Below are 17,117 nucleotides of genomic sequence, written 5' to 3'. Positions count from 1 at the left end.
TTCTTCTCACAACATAACAAAGATTTAATATTATGGGCTTTATTTTATTTTGTTAGCAATTGCCCAAGGTTTATTTAGACTTAATTAATACTTTGTTTTCAACTAGGATCCAAGGCTTGTTTGGATCAGGTTATGAGTTTTAGTTTAAGGTTTTGGGGTCAATTTTGTAATAGGAACAAATCAATCCACTAAGGTTAATTTTTTTCAAAAACTATTTAAACACATGTAATCTAAATTTCGACAGTCATTGATGAATAATATTTCTGAATTTTTCAATTTTAACGTGTGAGAGTAATTTTTGCATTTTTCGGTTCTTGAATGAACTAAATCTGACTTATCGAAGATTAACCAGCTTCGTGATGTCATTCAACTTCATTTCAATAATGTTGGTGCCTTGGGGTAAATTCTCATTGTGTCACACTCCTCCTACAGACCTATTCAGCTATCCAGAATCAAATCTCAATCTTGATTGTGAATTGTGTGACCATGTGATCATGAGATTTGCATCACGCGCACTTTGAGCGACGCATATAACGCTTCCTAGTGGTTAAACATGTCCATCTACCATGTAGTTAGATGTGCCACTGCGTCCTTTTTCAGTTGGTATAGCGTGTGTCATTAATGGTTGAGTGGTTTGTTGTATATGAGTTTTTTTCTTCTTTTCTCTCTCCATCCCTAAAAATTGCAGATTGATCTTCTTTGTTTTTTGTATATGTGCTTTGGTCTTTGGTCTTTTAATTACTTATTTTTGTCCTTGACTCTAATAAGAGTTTTATTTCCTTCAATCTCAATTTGTAATATATTATGCTTTTAAAATTGCAGATTGATCTTTTGATTCATGATTTCTTTAGTTGAACCTTATATAAAAGTTTTGTTTTCTCAATTTTGCATTTCAATTCAAGTTTATTTAATTTTATTGTTTTCAATTTGGTTCTCAATTTTTATTTTTTTCTTTTTTGTTGGAGTTATTTTTCTCTTTAATTTAACCCTCCAAATAAAACTTTGGGTCCTTTTTTTCTTTTAATTTCTTTTTCTTTTTCTTTTCCTCTTTCCTTTTGTATAAGTATTATTTATTTTCAATTTAGTCCTTTAATTTTCATTTTTCATATATTCTATTTTATATTTTGTCTTTAGTCTTTGGATTTCTTTTTTTTTTCCTTAACTCTTTTTTAAAACTTTTATTGGTTTTTAATCTCACCCTTCAATCCAAGTTTATTGTGTGTTATTTTTTTTCTTTATTTTTTTTCTTTTTGTTTGAGTTATTTTTCTTTTCAATTTAACCTTCCAATAAAAAAAAATAGTTTCCCCCTAATTTATATTTTATTTCAATTTTCACCCTCATTATTTTAATTATCATTTTTTATTTTAAATCCTTTTGTTTTTTTTTTCAAGGTATCGTGATCTTTTTTAAAAAATATATTTGATAAATATCATTGTTTTTTATCATTTAATTAAAATAAAACTAACTCATTAATCTCACTCGGAGTTATAACTCAAATCGTTAATATCATGTATTTCTTTAAAACATGTTTCATCATCTAGATATTACTAGTTGACATGCCCGCGCGTTGCCACGGGCTTATGGCATGCTTATGCGTTGTCATGGATTTGTAAAAAAAAATCATAAAAAATTTAAAAACAATATATATGGAGAAACACTATTGCAATCCAAAATGTTTTCAAAAAAAATTAAACTACAATGTTAAATTCTCAACCAGCTTAATATTAAAGAAATAAAATAGACAAAGATAATTTAGAAACAAATTCAATAAAAAAAGGAAAACAAATCAGGAAACACTGCAGCAATCTATAGTGTTTTGTGAGGAAATATACAATTGTAATTCACAACCAACTCAATATTAAAAAAATAAAATCAATAAAGATAATTTTAGAAAAAATCATACAAAAAACGAAAGGGAAAAAAAACTATGCAGGAAAACACTGTAGCAATCTATAGTGTTTCATAAGAAAATCTACAGCTGTAATTTTCAACCAACTCAATATTAAAAACGATAAAATCGATAAAGATAATTTTTAAAAAAATTATAACAAAAAAAATCATGTGGAGAAACACTTTAGCAATCAACGGTGTTTTAAAGAAAAAAATTACAAAGCTAAATTTTCAACCAGCTCAGTATAAAAAAAATAAATTCAACAAAGATAATTTTGGAAAAAAAAATCGATAAAAAAACATGTGGAGAAACACTGCAGCAAGAAAAAATCATGTAGGGAAACACTGTAGCAATCCACAATGTTTTGTTTTCAAGAAAAAAACTACAAAGCCAAATTATCAACTAACTCAATATGAAAAAAAACTAAAATTGACAAAGATAATTCTAGAAAAAAAAAATAAAGAAAAAAAACCATATGAGGAAACACTGTATCAATCAATAGTGTTTTAAAAGAAAAACTACAAAACTAAATTCTCAACCAGTTTAATATTTAAAAAATAAAATCGATAAAAATAATTATAAAAAAAACACAAAAAAACAAAAAAACAAAAAAGACAATTTTGGGAAAAAAACAAAAAAGCAAAAAAAAAAATAAAAAATAAAGAAAAAAACATGCGAGAAAGCTAAAACTAAATTCTCAACCAGCTCAAGTTAAGGCACCTGTTCAAGCTCATTTTGGAGAGCTCGATAATTTTGTTGGATTTATCAGATGTTACGGTATGCCGATTTCTTTAGAGTTTGTTAACGCTAACTATCATCTGCTACTTTCAATTTTACTTAGAATTATCAACTTGACCTTGCCTGTGAACTTGAGAAAAACTGCTTTTTGTACTTTTTATATTCCATGTTGGGTACATAAATTTACAGCTTCAAATTCCTCTAAGAATGAGAGCTCACTTGCAGGTTCCAAGTGTGGGTGGTAATCACACTCTCAAACTGTAGCACTTGAAGGTGCACTTCAAGTAATTGAACACATGTAACCGTGGGAATTTTATCTTGAGTTATTAATATTACTGTTTTTTTAACTGATATATTGACCAAATTTGATGTTGTTGATCTTCCTTATTTGAATTTGAAGAATAAAATGAAAAACGCGTCAAGAAATACAAGGAGAGATGCATTACTGAGATAAACAGAACAGGTGAACAATGAAAGCTTGCATCTGAATCCTTAATAACTATTGTAAATTTGCATAAGAAGAGGGAGCTTCATCATTTTTCCTTCTCGGTCTTTTTTCTTCGTGTACTTTTTTCTCATAGTGCAGTTAGGCCTGTAAATTGCCTTAAATCAAACTTAGGCAGTTAAGAAAATCAAATGTCAGATATGTTGGTTTTACAATACATAATATCCCAACATTATGAACTTCCCTTTTTAACTATTATGAGTTTCTAAACTTGCAAAACAAAACGAACTATTGTTTTTAGCTCAGTCTGCAACTGCAAGAACTGCGAGCAAACGATTCCCAATTCCAGAGTGGGAGAATGCGATGAAAGAGGTCTGCAAACTTCATCTGATATCCTCACCAAGCTCACATGTTAGACATATTGACAAGAACTAATTTAGCAATCAAATATTACAAATTAAAAAAACTAGAAATTAGGAATAAGTTTAGGAAAGATTTTGGTATATTTCTATTCTTAGTTTTCCACCCTTAAACAAGATTGTTATTGTACATATATATATATATATACAAGTTCTATGCAATAAAGAAAGAATATTGTGAATTGATACAATCAATTATCTCTAAACTACCCAAACATTGTTGACATGGTATCAGAGCTACTGATCCAATTCTAAACCTTTTTCAAATCACAAATAACCTAAAACAATGGCATAACCAAACTAACCAAACCATGCTCAGATTACAACCATAAATTTCAGAACCAACACTCAAACCAACTTTACCCAAAACCCCGACCTGCCAATTGTCGTCCCTAGAATCAAACTTAATGGTCAGAATTATGAACTATAGTTACAGATCATGGAATTGTTCATCTCCGACAGAAACAAACTTGGATTAATCACCGACAAAATCAGACAGCTAGTACTTACCGACCCAACATATAGAAAATGGAGAACATAAAATGCAATTGTTAAAGGTTGGATTATCAATTCCCTAAACCCAGATTTAATTGGGAATTTTATCAGATTTCCTATAACTAAAGGTGTTTGACACGTCATTGCCACAACCTACTTCGATGGAGGAGATAATGTCGAAGTATATGACCTAAGATGAAAAGTTAGTCGAACCACACAAATGAGGGGTTCTCTAGAAGACTACTACACTGGCTTACATTCTCTTTGGCGAGAGATCAACTACAAACGCCCAAATCCCAAGACATGCGATGAGAACATACAGAAATACAACATATTAATTCAAGAAGATCAAATTTATACCTTCTTGGATGGTTTGGATGATCAATTTGATCAGACTCGCCAATACATTTTTTAATAGATCCCTTTATCATTAATCGAGCAAGCATTCGCTCAAGTGAGAAGAGAGAACACCAGACAAACCGTGATGATGGAAAAGGAAAGGGGAGATAGTTTTTGTTTACTAACAAGAGGCAGAGACAAGAACTGGGGTGAGATGACAAGGGGAGGCATGGTTGAACTTAGGACTACAAAATGACAAAGCCGTCAAGAATGGTGTGAATGACAGGACAACTAATGAAGGATGGAATGATTTCAACAGCCTCACTCTTACAAGCCCGGACAGACAGGCTAGACCTGGTTGCAACTCGTCCAAACCATTTTTTGGCCTATCATCATCTAAAAAACAAACCCTTCGGCCCAGGTCTGGACCACATGGGCTGAATTCCAGCAAGCCATTTTTTTCTAGACCGAGAGCCTATGAGGGTAGGTGCACTTATTATGGAGGAAATAATATGTGTTTTCAGCTACACGGGTATCCTAAGTGGTGGTATGAACTGAAGGGAAAAAAAGATGAATGAAATGGCCATGCAATATTTGTTACTAATATAGATCCAAACACACTTATGCCACTCGACAATCAACCTCAGTCTACAACTCAAGACCCAGGTATTATTGGTTCCACAAACTTAGTATCCGATGGTGAACATGTAAACAATTGGATTATTGATTCAGGGGCGATAGATCACATGACCTATGATCATAATGACTTTAAAACAAAATCAGTCCCTCGACAGAAGGCCATATCAAATGCTAACGATGATATATATCTGGTAACAGGGGAGGAACCGTGGAATTATCAACCATATTCACTCTTCCTGGTGCTCTTTTTGTTCCTTCACTCTCCACTAACTTACTATCAGTAGGGTATGTAACAAAAGATTTAAATTGTTGCGTACTGATGTATTTCTCGTTTTGTTTTTTTCAGGAAGTTCTCACGAAGAATATTTTTTGTCATGGTACTAAGAGGGGATGGTTATATTATGTGGATGATTTGGACCTTGGAAAAGTTCATTCCACCCAATCATCACAGCGACAAGGACAAGACATTTGGTTATGGCATTATCGGTTAGGACACTCATCATTCAGCTATCTACAACATTTATTCCCTACTTTATTTGAAAATGTATTGCTCTCTAGTTTCAAATGCAAGGATTATATCATGGGTAAAAGTTATCGAACAAATTACCCCATTAGTTATAATAAATGCAATGCACCATTTGAGATTATTCACTTTGAGTTATGGGGTCCTGCACCTGTTATGACTACTGCTGGCTTTACATGGTTTGTCACCTTTATTAATGATTGTACAAGGGTCTCTTGGGTTTATGTGTTGAAATATAAGAAAGATGTCCTACCATCTTTTCAAAAATTTATCACCCTTATATAAACTCAGTTATATATGGGCATTAAAACTCTTCAATCTGATAATGAAGGCGAATGTATTAGCCAAGAGTTTAGACAATTTTGTGATAGCAAGGGCATCATACACTATATTACTTGTCCACATACTCCTCGGCAGAATGGAATTGTTGAATGGAATAACAGACACATACTAGAGACAGTACGGACCATTATAAGAGCTATCTATATACCCCAACAATAGTCGCATGATGCCATGGATACATTTGTTTATCTTCTCAACCACATGTCATCCCGAGTATTTAATTTTCACACACCACTCCAGACTTTGGAATGGTATGTTAAACTTTCAACATTCCATATACCTCCATAGATTTTTTTTTTGTGTTGTATTTGTACATGTTCCAAAGCACCAACAATCCAAGTTGGATCCATGTGTTGTTCATTATGTCTTTCTTGGCTATGGTTCTCATACAAAAGGATACTAGTGTTATGATCCCTTCACACGGAAACTCTGTTACTATGGATGTAACCTTTCTTGAGACTGAATATTTCTTCAATGAACCATCCTCGTCTGTTCTTCAGGGGGAGAATAGACATGAACAACAAATATGGGATTGGGTTCATCTTGACCATACTCAAACAGAACTGGTGATTACTGAGCAGATCAACCACACCGACTTACATACTCAAGCCACATCGAATAACCCCTTCTCCAATATACAACACGACCAAAATCAGAATCGTAGGACAATCTCGACACTACAACTGAGGTAAGATCTCGTGACTCTCTTAAATTACCCAATTTTATGACATATAGTTTACCTTACATGTATAATCAAAGAGTACCCCTAAACAGGTACTCACTGAAAACAGAAAGAAGAAAGTCCAAATACTCCATTGCAAATTTTATCTCAGCCAATAATATGTCAGATGCAGCAAAGGTCTTCATGAGAAAAGTGTTTTCAGAACAGGTTCTACGAAACATTTGAAGAAGCCATGCTAGATGAACACTGGAAGATGGTTGTTTATGATGAAATGAAGGCTCTTTAAAATAATACTTGGGAACTAACTACATTACCAGATGAAAAAAAACAGTTGGATGCAAATGAATGTTTACTGTGAAATATAAAGCAGATGGGATAGTAGAACGATAAAAAGCGAGACCGGTAGCTAAAAGATACACACATACATACGGTGTAGACTATCAAGAAATGTTCTCACCTGTATCCAAATTAAACACAATTCGGATACTCTTATCACTTGCAGCAAACCTAGACTGACCTTTACATCAATTTGATGTAAAAAAATACATTTCTTCATGGAGATCTAGAGGAGGAAATGTATATGGATGTTCCTCCTGGTTTTACTAGAAGAAAAGAAAATGTGGTGTGCAGGCTTACAAAATCACTTTATGGACTGAAACAGTCTCCCTTAGCTTGGTTTGGAAGATTCAGTGTAGTAATGCGGAAGCATGGATTTAGCCAAAGCAACTCGGACCATACACTATTTCTAAAAATAAATGGGGCAAAAATGGTAGCTTTGATTATTTTATGTTGATGATATAATAGTCACAAGAAATGATGAAGAAGGAATTTTATAATTACAAAGGAATCTAGCAAGTGAATTTGAAATTAGGGATCTTGGTGGGTTGAAGTATTTTTTAGGCATCGAAGTATAAATATCAAAACTGGGCATATTCCTCTCACAAATAAAGTATGTATTGGCCCTATTAGCTGAGATAGGTATGTTGGATAGCAAATTTATGGATATACCAATTGTACAAAGTTATTGTTTAGAAGAATATCTAGATCAGGTTCCCACAAATAGAGAACAATATCAAAAATTGATGGGAAGATTCATCTACCTTTCACATACATGTCCTGATATCGCATGCGAGTACTTAGATACTTAAAATCTTCTCCAGGAAGAGGAATTATTTTCTCAAAGAATGATCACCTTAACATCATTGGTTATACTAATGCATACTTGACTGGGAATTTGACTGATAAAAAGTCTACTTCGGGATACTTTACCTTTGTTGGGGAACCTTGGTGACCTAGAAAAGTAAGAAGCAAAATGTCGTTGCTCTATCTAGTGCTGAAGCAGAATTCAGAGGGATGACCAAAGGATTATGTGAAATACTATGGATAAAGGGGCTACTTAAAGAGCTAGGATATCCTTTGGAGACTAAGATTAAGATATACTATGACAACGAAGCTGCAATTGCTATAGCCAATAATCTAGTTTAACATGACCGAACTAAACACGTAGAAGTAGATAGACATTTCATCAAGCAGAAACTCGATGAGAAGATTGTGATTTTTCCTTTTGTCAGATCTGAGGATCAATTGGCAGATATACTTACTAAAGCAGTATCTAGTAAAATATTTCATAGCTCTCTCAACAAGTTGGGCATATGAGATATCATTGCACTAACTTAAGGGGGAGTGCTGACAAGAACTAATTTAGCAATCAAATATTACAAATCAGAAAAACTAGAAATCAGGAATAAGTTTAGGAAAGATTTTGGTATATTTTTAGTTTTAGTTTTCCATCCTTAAACAGTATTGTTATTGTACATGCATATATACAAGTTCTATACAATAAAGAAAGAGTACTGTGAATTGATACAAATAATTATCTCTAAACTACCTGGACATTGTTTACAAGACATGTATAATATTGAGAGCAGAGAAAACAGACAAGATTCATCAATATTAGCTGGTTGAAAATGTAGTATAGAAATGATCTACTGTTAAATTCAAGTTAAATTGTCTACAAAATGATGTTTCATGTTGTGCCAGCCTACGGATATTGAATGCATGATGATAAGATGGAATTTACTGATGCTGTTGTTAATCTTGATATTTAAGGCTGCCAAGACTATGGAGGAAAAGCTGAAAGCATCAGGAATTTCGTATGAGGTACATATTTATCCAGGCAATGCACATGCTTTCATGAACAGGTCTCCAGAAGGTGTGAAGAGGAGGAAGGACATGGGAATGCCTGATGAGGATGAAGCTTCTTCTGAGCTGGCTGGTCCCGATTCAAAACATGGATGACTTGTTTCTTATCTGCATGAATGAGTGCTCATTTTTATACATCCATCTCGGCTATATCCTTGCTAGCTTGCATGTAGCAGCATGGTATGTTGCACAGACACGAGTTGGGAAGGCCTGGCACAAATTATGTGCGATCCCCTCCTATGCAAGTCTGTTATTACTCATGTGTTGTTTGTGACGTGATTTGAGTTTGTTTTTAACAACTGTTATTGTGTTTTGTGTAAAAGAAACAATTCAATCTAAAATTTAAGTTAAGCCGTTAGCTAAGGTCTCAGGATATAATTTATATTATTTTTTAACATACTCCTTTAAGTGAAAGTGTTTTAGACTTGAAATTTACACAGTTTCACATTATCTTATATTTAATTTTTATCAAATAAATAGAGATGATAAGATTTAAACTCATAACCACTTGATCATCAAGATTCTGATACTATATAAAAAAATCTAATCAACCTAAAATTTAAACTCTACTCACTTTTGCTAATATGTATCACCATGAAATCCCAGAGAAGATGCAATGCATAAATTTGTCTGATGATTGATTATCATCATATTATGTTTTTATGATCAATATGTAGCATTAATAGTCTAAGAGACTCTTATTTTCGAGTTTCTAGGCTCAATTGTCAATATGAATTTCTTACTTATTTTTGTTGGACATGAATTTTTTTTTAGAAAGTACAATAGAAAATTTGTCATTTTACTCTCTGTCTTATAATTTTTATTTGAATTTTTTAATTCAGGTTAAAGTTAGCCTTCAAAAACTCGTAAAATTCTTCTTTTCTTTCATTTTTTTTTGTTGGAAAAGGCAATGTGGATTTTATGGAATGACAGCAATCTCAGTTAAAAGAAAGGGTGTTTTTGGTATTCAGTTAAAAAAAGAATATAATTGAAGTTTGAAATTGCCTCCTTGTTGAGCCTACATGAAGGAACGCAGTTATTTTTTTTAAAATTTGAATTTTTTTTACATAATTTTTTTATATATTTTATTCTTTTGATTTATAAATATTTTAAAAATATATTTTAAAAAACAATCATTATTTTAATAACAAACAAAATATAATATAAATATTCCAAGCATGAAGAACCTATAACAATTTTCTACAAAGTCAAGGTTTACTTGACTCTATACCGGAATATAAAATAGAATAGGAAAGTTAAAGTTAATTTTGGGTGATTTGCTGGCCATTGAAATCTCTAATGGCTCCTTATAGGCTTTTAAGTTAATAATTTTTATTTTTAAAAAATTATTTTTGTTATTAATATATCTTAATAATTTAAAAATATAAAAATTATTAATTTAAAATAAAAAATTTATTTTTAAAATACAAAACAGTTACAACGCCTGTGGGACCAGGAGGAACTAGTTGATGAACTGTGTCAACGGCTCATGGTGTTGTAAGTCGCTGCTCCTCAATTAGGAGTTGCTGATTAGATATGGATCCTTGATTGTACTACCGTAGTTTATGGCTGTCGTGTACGGGATGTTGAAAGCACCTCCGATGAAAGGGAAACATGATAGATTTAGATTCTTTTTATATTTCAATTTTTTTTAGATTATGTTGATGTTTTGATATTAAAAATAAATATTAAAAAAAATATATTATTTTGATATATTTTTAAATAAAAAAATATTTTAAAAAATAATTATCATTATAATTTTAAAAATATTATTAATATCAAAATAAACACGGTTGCATCGCAGTCGCAATCTATCTTCCACACGGCATCTTAGATAGAGTAACTTGTGATGATGCATGAAACTCAATACTTAAGGTTTTTTAAGTTGAAGTCCACCGCAATTTTGACACGCATCAAAATGGAAAGAATTTTAAATAGATTTCGGGGTTACTTATGGTTATAGAATAATGGTTATTTTTTTAAAATATTTTTTTATTTTTTAAAAATTATTTTTAATACCAACTCATCAAAATAGTTTGAAAATATAAAAAAAATTAATTTAAAATAAAAAAATTAAATTATTTAAAAAAATTAAAACGTAACTGACCTGTTTGTTTCCGCGTTTCAAAAATATTTTTGTAAAAAATTAATTTTTTTATTTTTTTTCTTTACTTCAAATTAATATATTTTTGGTATTTTTAGATTATTTTGATGCGCTAATATCAAAAATAATTTTTTAAAACTAAAAAAAATTATTTTAATATATTTTTAGATAAAAACTATTTTAAAATTCAACTACAAACTGCTAAGTGAAGAGATCTTAACAATAAATATGGTGATTGAAAAATTTGGCGAGAAGAGGAGGAAAGGAAGTGGAACCCGTCTCTCTTCTGTATTTCTTTAATCTCCAGCTGGTAATTAATGTGAAGCACATAGCCCTAAGAAAAGGATGGACAGGCAATGCAATTTGGACAGCGCACTGAATATTTTTTTTGTTTTAAAAAGTATAATTTAAAAAAATAAAAAAATATTATTTTAATATATTTTTAAATAAAAAAACACTTTAAAAAACAACCAGAATTACACTCATAAACTCCTTTTAATCAAAATTAGTCCACACTCAATGTATCTTCAAATGAGCCACGTAGATGTGGAGCTTGAATGGTTTTCAACCTGTGTTAATATAAAAATTAAATTTTAAAAAAAATAAATTATTTTTATATATTATAAAAAAATAACACTTAAAAATCAATCTTTGCCGCAGTTTCCGTGGCAAGATGAATTTGCAAGTAGCTAGCTAGAATACAAAATGGGATAGTCACGATCAACGAGAGAGGCGGAGTTCTGAAAGTTGAGTGCAGAATCTCACTCTTTCACATGTCCCGTTACTTATGATGGGCGGTGGATATCAACCCATTTTTTTTATTTTTGTTTTATTTTTATCATAACAAGTTTACATAATTTATAAGCCTGAGTCCACCTAGCATGTTTTCGTGTAGTGTTTGGTGTGATTTGTTTTTTTTAGGTGATTTTTATGGTTGTAATTTTAAAAAAATTTTAAAAAAGTATAGTTAGTTATGGTTAATTGGATTTAAATACGTGTTTGATAAAAATTATGATTGAAGTTTATGTGTAGAAAAAACATGTATAAAATGTTTGTATTTAAGAATGTAATTGCGGTTGCTTTTCAAAGTGATTTTTACTTGGAAATACATTAAAATAATATTTTTTTTATTTTTTAAAAAATATTTTTGATATCAGCGCATCAAAATAATTTGAAAACACCAAAAAAATATTAATTTGAAACAGAGAAAAAAATTAAAAATTTTTAATTTTTTTCAAATTATAATATTTAATTTGAACAAATTGCTATACAATTACAATATTTAAAAACATGTAGGGTTACATTCCTGACTTTATGCTTTCTTGGTACTGTATTGATTTTAAAACACAATTATTTTTAAGTTATTTTAGTCTAAAAATAATATGTTTTTTTTAAGTTTTATTTTGTTTTGAAACAAAAAAAACATGATATTTTTTTTTTAAAAAATATACTTTATGTTTAAATCAAACCAAACGCTTCTTACTTACAACCAAAACCAAAATATTCATTACAAAACTCCTTAAAGAGAAGATGGGATAATTTATGGTTAAAGGATGAAGTTATGTGCCTAAAGAATGAAACCCTTGCATGAAAGTGAAAGTTTGAAGGTAATTATGAGTATAATTAAAAAAAAAATCAAGAACTAAATTGAATTATGTTCAAATTCCATATTAAAAACCCTAATTTATCAGAAGTTAACTTAGACAACACGCCTGTTTCATGTTCAAAACGCACAGTTTGGAATAGATGGTAAATGACGTGTTATTTATCTTCTTTTATGGCAGTTTTAGGCTGATCAAATTGACATTTTTAAATGAATGAATATGAAACTACAGACCAAACCGCTAAATTGAGCAAGGTTAGATCCAAACGAAATGTATGTTTTCCCTCTACCAACCTCAGGCGGTTTCTAACGATGATGACATCAAAGTTGCTCCAACAAGATTTTGAAAGTGGTCAATTAATTCAGTTACAAATGTGATACCCATTGTGCAAAATCATTAATTTTTTTTGTGTGTTCACACTTCCAACCTTCTCAATGTGTTCTTATCAAGGGTTAACCATGTTTCTCTCAAGATCAAAAGGCCAGAAATAATTCATTGGTCTCCAAGTTTAGCAAAACCACTGAAATCTCCAAAATCAAGTTTGTCACAAAACCACCAAAGTATATAGCTTCTAGTTGTTAAAACCATTCAAAATCATCCTCATTCCGATTAGAGGGTCAAGCATTGATCAATCATGATCAAACCTTGAAAAAAAAAACTTAGATTGAAACCCTATTAATATATCCCTTGAGAAATCAGAGCAGGGAGAAAAAAAAATGAGGGGGAAAGAGGAGAGAGAAAAATTGATAAAAAAAAAACCCTAGTTGTGAAGGTCCAAGAGCCTAGCACAAGGGTTTTTTTTAAATTTGAAAGGGTAGAAACTTGTGGAGACAAGATTTTACAAAAGAGAGAAAGAGGGATATCAACTAACCATCAAGTTTGTCGCAAAACCACCAAAGTATATAGTTTTTAGCTGTTAAAACCATTCAAAACTATCCTCATTTCGATCAGAGGGTCGAGCATTGATCAATCATTATCAAACCTTGATAAAAAAAACATAGTTTGAAACCCTATTAATATCCCTTGAGAAATCAGAGTAGGGAGGAAAAAAAAAGAAATGAGGGGGAAAGATGAGAGAACAAAATTGATTAAAAAAACCCTAGTTGTGAAGGTTCAAAAGCCTAGCACAAGGGTTTTTTTAGATTTGAAAGGGTAGAAACTTGTGGAGGCAAGAGTTTACAAAAGAGAGAAAGAAGGACGGCAACCAACCATCAAGTTTGTCGCAAAACCATCAAAGTATATAGCTTCTAGCTGTTAAACCATTCAAAACCATCCTCATTCCGATCTGAGGGTCAAGTATTGATCAATCATTATCAAACCTTAATAAAACAATAAAAAAAACTTAGCTTGAAACCCTATTAATATCCCTTAAGAAATCAGAGTAGGGAGGAAAAAAAAAGAAATGAGGGGGAAAGAGGAGAGAAAAAAATTGAAAAAAAAAACCCTAGTTGTGAAGGTCCAAGAGCCTAGCACAAGGGCTTTTTTAGATTTGAAAGGGTAGAAACTTGTGGAGGCAGGATTTTACAAAAGAGAAAAAAAAAGGGACACCAATCAACAATTGATTGAAACTTTGAAGGTATAAACCTTCTCTAAACTAGTAGGTTAAGTACATGAAGCACACCTTTAGCTCTTCCCGACATGTTTTAATGATGTTTTGGTGTTATAATGTTTTTGGTTTTGATTTTAATTAATGCATAAAATATTATTTTTTCTTGATTAATCCTGCTTTGAGTTGGTTGTTAATATCTGTTGGATGTTTAGAAAATAGTTGAATGATTGTTTTTGGTGAAATGGAATAGGTCAGGAATCTGCCTAATATGGCATTAGGTTTTTTAATTTTTTTAGGGGTTTGCTAATGCATGTTCTTGGCTCCTGGATCTTGGTTAAGTCTTATGAAATGTTAAAGTGTCAATTTTGTATCTTAAATTGTTGAATATGCTTGCTGTTTAAGTTTGATGGTTTTGGGAATTGAAACCTCGTTAATGTTTTTTATGAGTCCATGTTCTTTCAATTTCTTTTAATTGCACTCATAATCGCCTCCCAACTTTTAATTTCATGCAAAATAACTCTTGTCAAACTCAATTGTCAACCCTGAAGTTTACTGCTATTTTCATTTTAGTCTTTAGTTTTGAATTTGTGTATTTTGAACTTCAATTAACCAACAAACTTTTAATTTCTTCAATTTCAGCCCCTAATTTGGTCATTTCAGCACCTAAATTCACTTGTCTTTTCCAGTTTAGTTCTCGATTTTTGATTTTTTTCAATCAAGTCCTTAATTGCCCATCAAACTTTAATATTTATGCAATTAAGCCCCTGGTTTGACCAAATTAACTCTTAAAAATTGCAATTCGACCCCTAGACTTTAATTTCTTCCGATTAAAGTCTTAATTGATTTCAATTATCAATTTTTCTTGCAATTAAGCCCTCAATAAATACAATTAAATCTTGGAAAATTCCAATTGAGTCCTTAAACATCCAATTTTAAATTTTTCTTTTTAGATTGAATTTTCTTTGCCAATAGTATCTTCATCAATCGGAAATACATTATCAAATTTTCCAATCTTGTATATTCTTCTCACTTATATTTTTTTTAATTTTCTCCTAACATTTGTTTTACAATTGTTTTTGTATTGTCTAATTTTTTGTTTATATGGGGGATCAAAATTGGATAATAACATATTTTTATGAATAATTATAAATGAAACTAGAATTATTATTCTTTTATTTTTTATATAGTCACATAAGAATAATCAAGATATTGTTTTTTTTGTTGAAAATTGGTTTATAGATTATGATAAGTTTTTATATGAAGAACCAAACTTTTGATTTAAAAAAAAACAACATTGTTCATTAAAATTAAAAAAATGAATGAATAAGTAAAGAGAATACATTTTTTTTCTTTTAAATTTAAATCATTTGAGTTCTCACGGAATTGGTATTTTCATTGCTTTAATTTTGCACTGAAAGAACCATGATGTTGATAAAAAAAAACAAAATTCATGTCCATGTCAAATAAAAATGCACAAATAAAAAGATAAGATTTTAACTATATATATCATAATTTAAATTATTTCAAACAATTATTTTAATAATTAAAGAATTGAATAAAATAAGTTTTGAAAATGACCCCGTAGTTGTTATAAACCTCATTTATGGTAGATGTGTATTCAATCCAAACATCATCTCAAAATTAAGATAGAAAACATTTATTATTTAGAGGGTGTTTTTTTGAGACAATAAAAAAGTTATTTTTAATTTTTTTTTAAATATATATAAAAATATTAATTTTTTTATTTTTTAAAATTTACTTTTAATATTACCATATTAAATTAATCACTCAGTTTATCTATGTAGGTGAGGCACCCACTAGACCATCAACTTCGACTGAATTTCGAGGGACAAGATTTCTGTTGGGTTGAGAATGACTGATGGGGTTCTTCTCTTCTTTTATATTTGACCAAAACTAACTAATGGCAGAGATCCACAACAAAAGATTTTATTTTATTTTATTTTATTTTATTGGGAAACGTGTTTTGATCATAACTTCTTCCCTGGTGGACTTAATTGTCAGTTGATTATTAGTTGGTTTTCATCCTATGGGTCCTTTATTATCATTGTTGACTTCCCTTTCTTAAGAAAATGATAAACTACATGAAATACTTTTTCTACATTAAAACGAAAGAAGTGTTGAAAAATGAAAACGATTCATTTCAAGTTTTTTTTTTTAAAAAAAAACATTAATTTAAAATTTTAAAAAAAATTAAATTTTTAAAAAATACAGTGCAACTTTTATTACTAGCCATGATTAGGCTAATGTGTGAGAGTGATTTTAGGTATGTATAATCATGGAGTTTTTCAATGTCAAATTAATTAGTGGCATGATTTTCATCAATGTGAGGTCTTTTGGCAATTTTGCATGCTCTCATTTCATTGATATAGGTTTGAGAATGTGGTTACGGGTATTTTTTAAAGTGTTTTTTACTTAAAAATGTATTAAAATAATATTTTTTTTATTTTTAAAAAATTATTTTTGATATCAGCGCATCAAAATGATCTAAAAATACTAAAAAACATATTATTTTAAAGCAAAAAAAAAATTCAAATTTTTTTAAAAGCGCTTTTGAAACGCAAATTATGGTTATAATTAAAGGTGAGATGTAATTTTAATAAACAATTGTCAATTTAAAAAAAAATTAAAGTTTTTTCAAATTCTTCTACTTGAATTAACTTGTTGATTCTCTTAATTACATTTTTTTTTCAAATTATATCTTGAAAAACCTAGGGTATTTGAATTTTTTTAAACAATTTGAATCTTCTTTTTGACCAAATGCATTCTCGTTCCTTTTCAACCTAGTAAGAAATTACTCGTATATTTACGAGTTGAAAAAACTTTTCTTAGATTATTTGGGTTTTGAAAGAATTTTGAACCTTTACCCGTTTTATTCAAAGTCATTTTGAAGAAATTTCCAGATTTTCAATTTTTGTAATATTTTTTCAAAACTTTGACCCAAGTCAATTTAAAAAATTAAGGTACTTCAAAAACTTTTGAATAGTGCTCACTTTTTTTATTATTATTCATGTGAGATGTTCGGACCAGCTTGCGTGCACCTCGACTAATCCCCACGGGTCATGAAGTTAACGACCAAGTAAGCCTCCAGTGGTCATTAATATTAGGGGTCAGCTTGCACGTACC

Source organism: Populus trichocarpa, chromosome 2 (genome assembly GCF_000002775.5).
Source record: "Populus trichocarpa isolate Nisqually-1 chromosome 2, P.trichocarpa_v4.1, whole genome shotgun sequence".
Classification (NCBI taxonomy): domain Eukaryota; kingdom Viridiplantae; phylum Streptophyta; class Magnoliopsida; order Malpighiales; family Salicaceae; genus Populus; species Populus trichocarpa.
Note: the sequence above shows the minus strand (reverse complement) of the source record.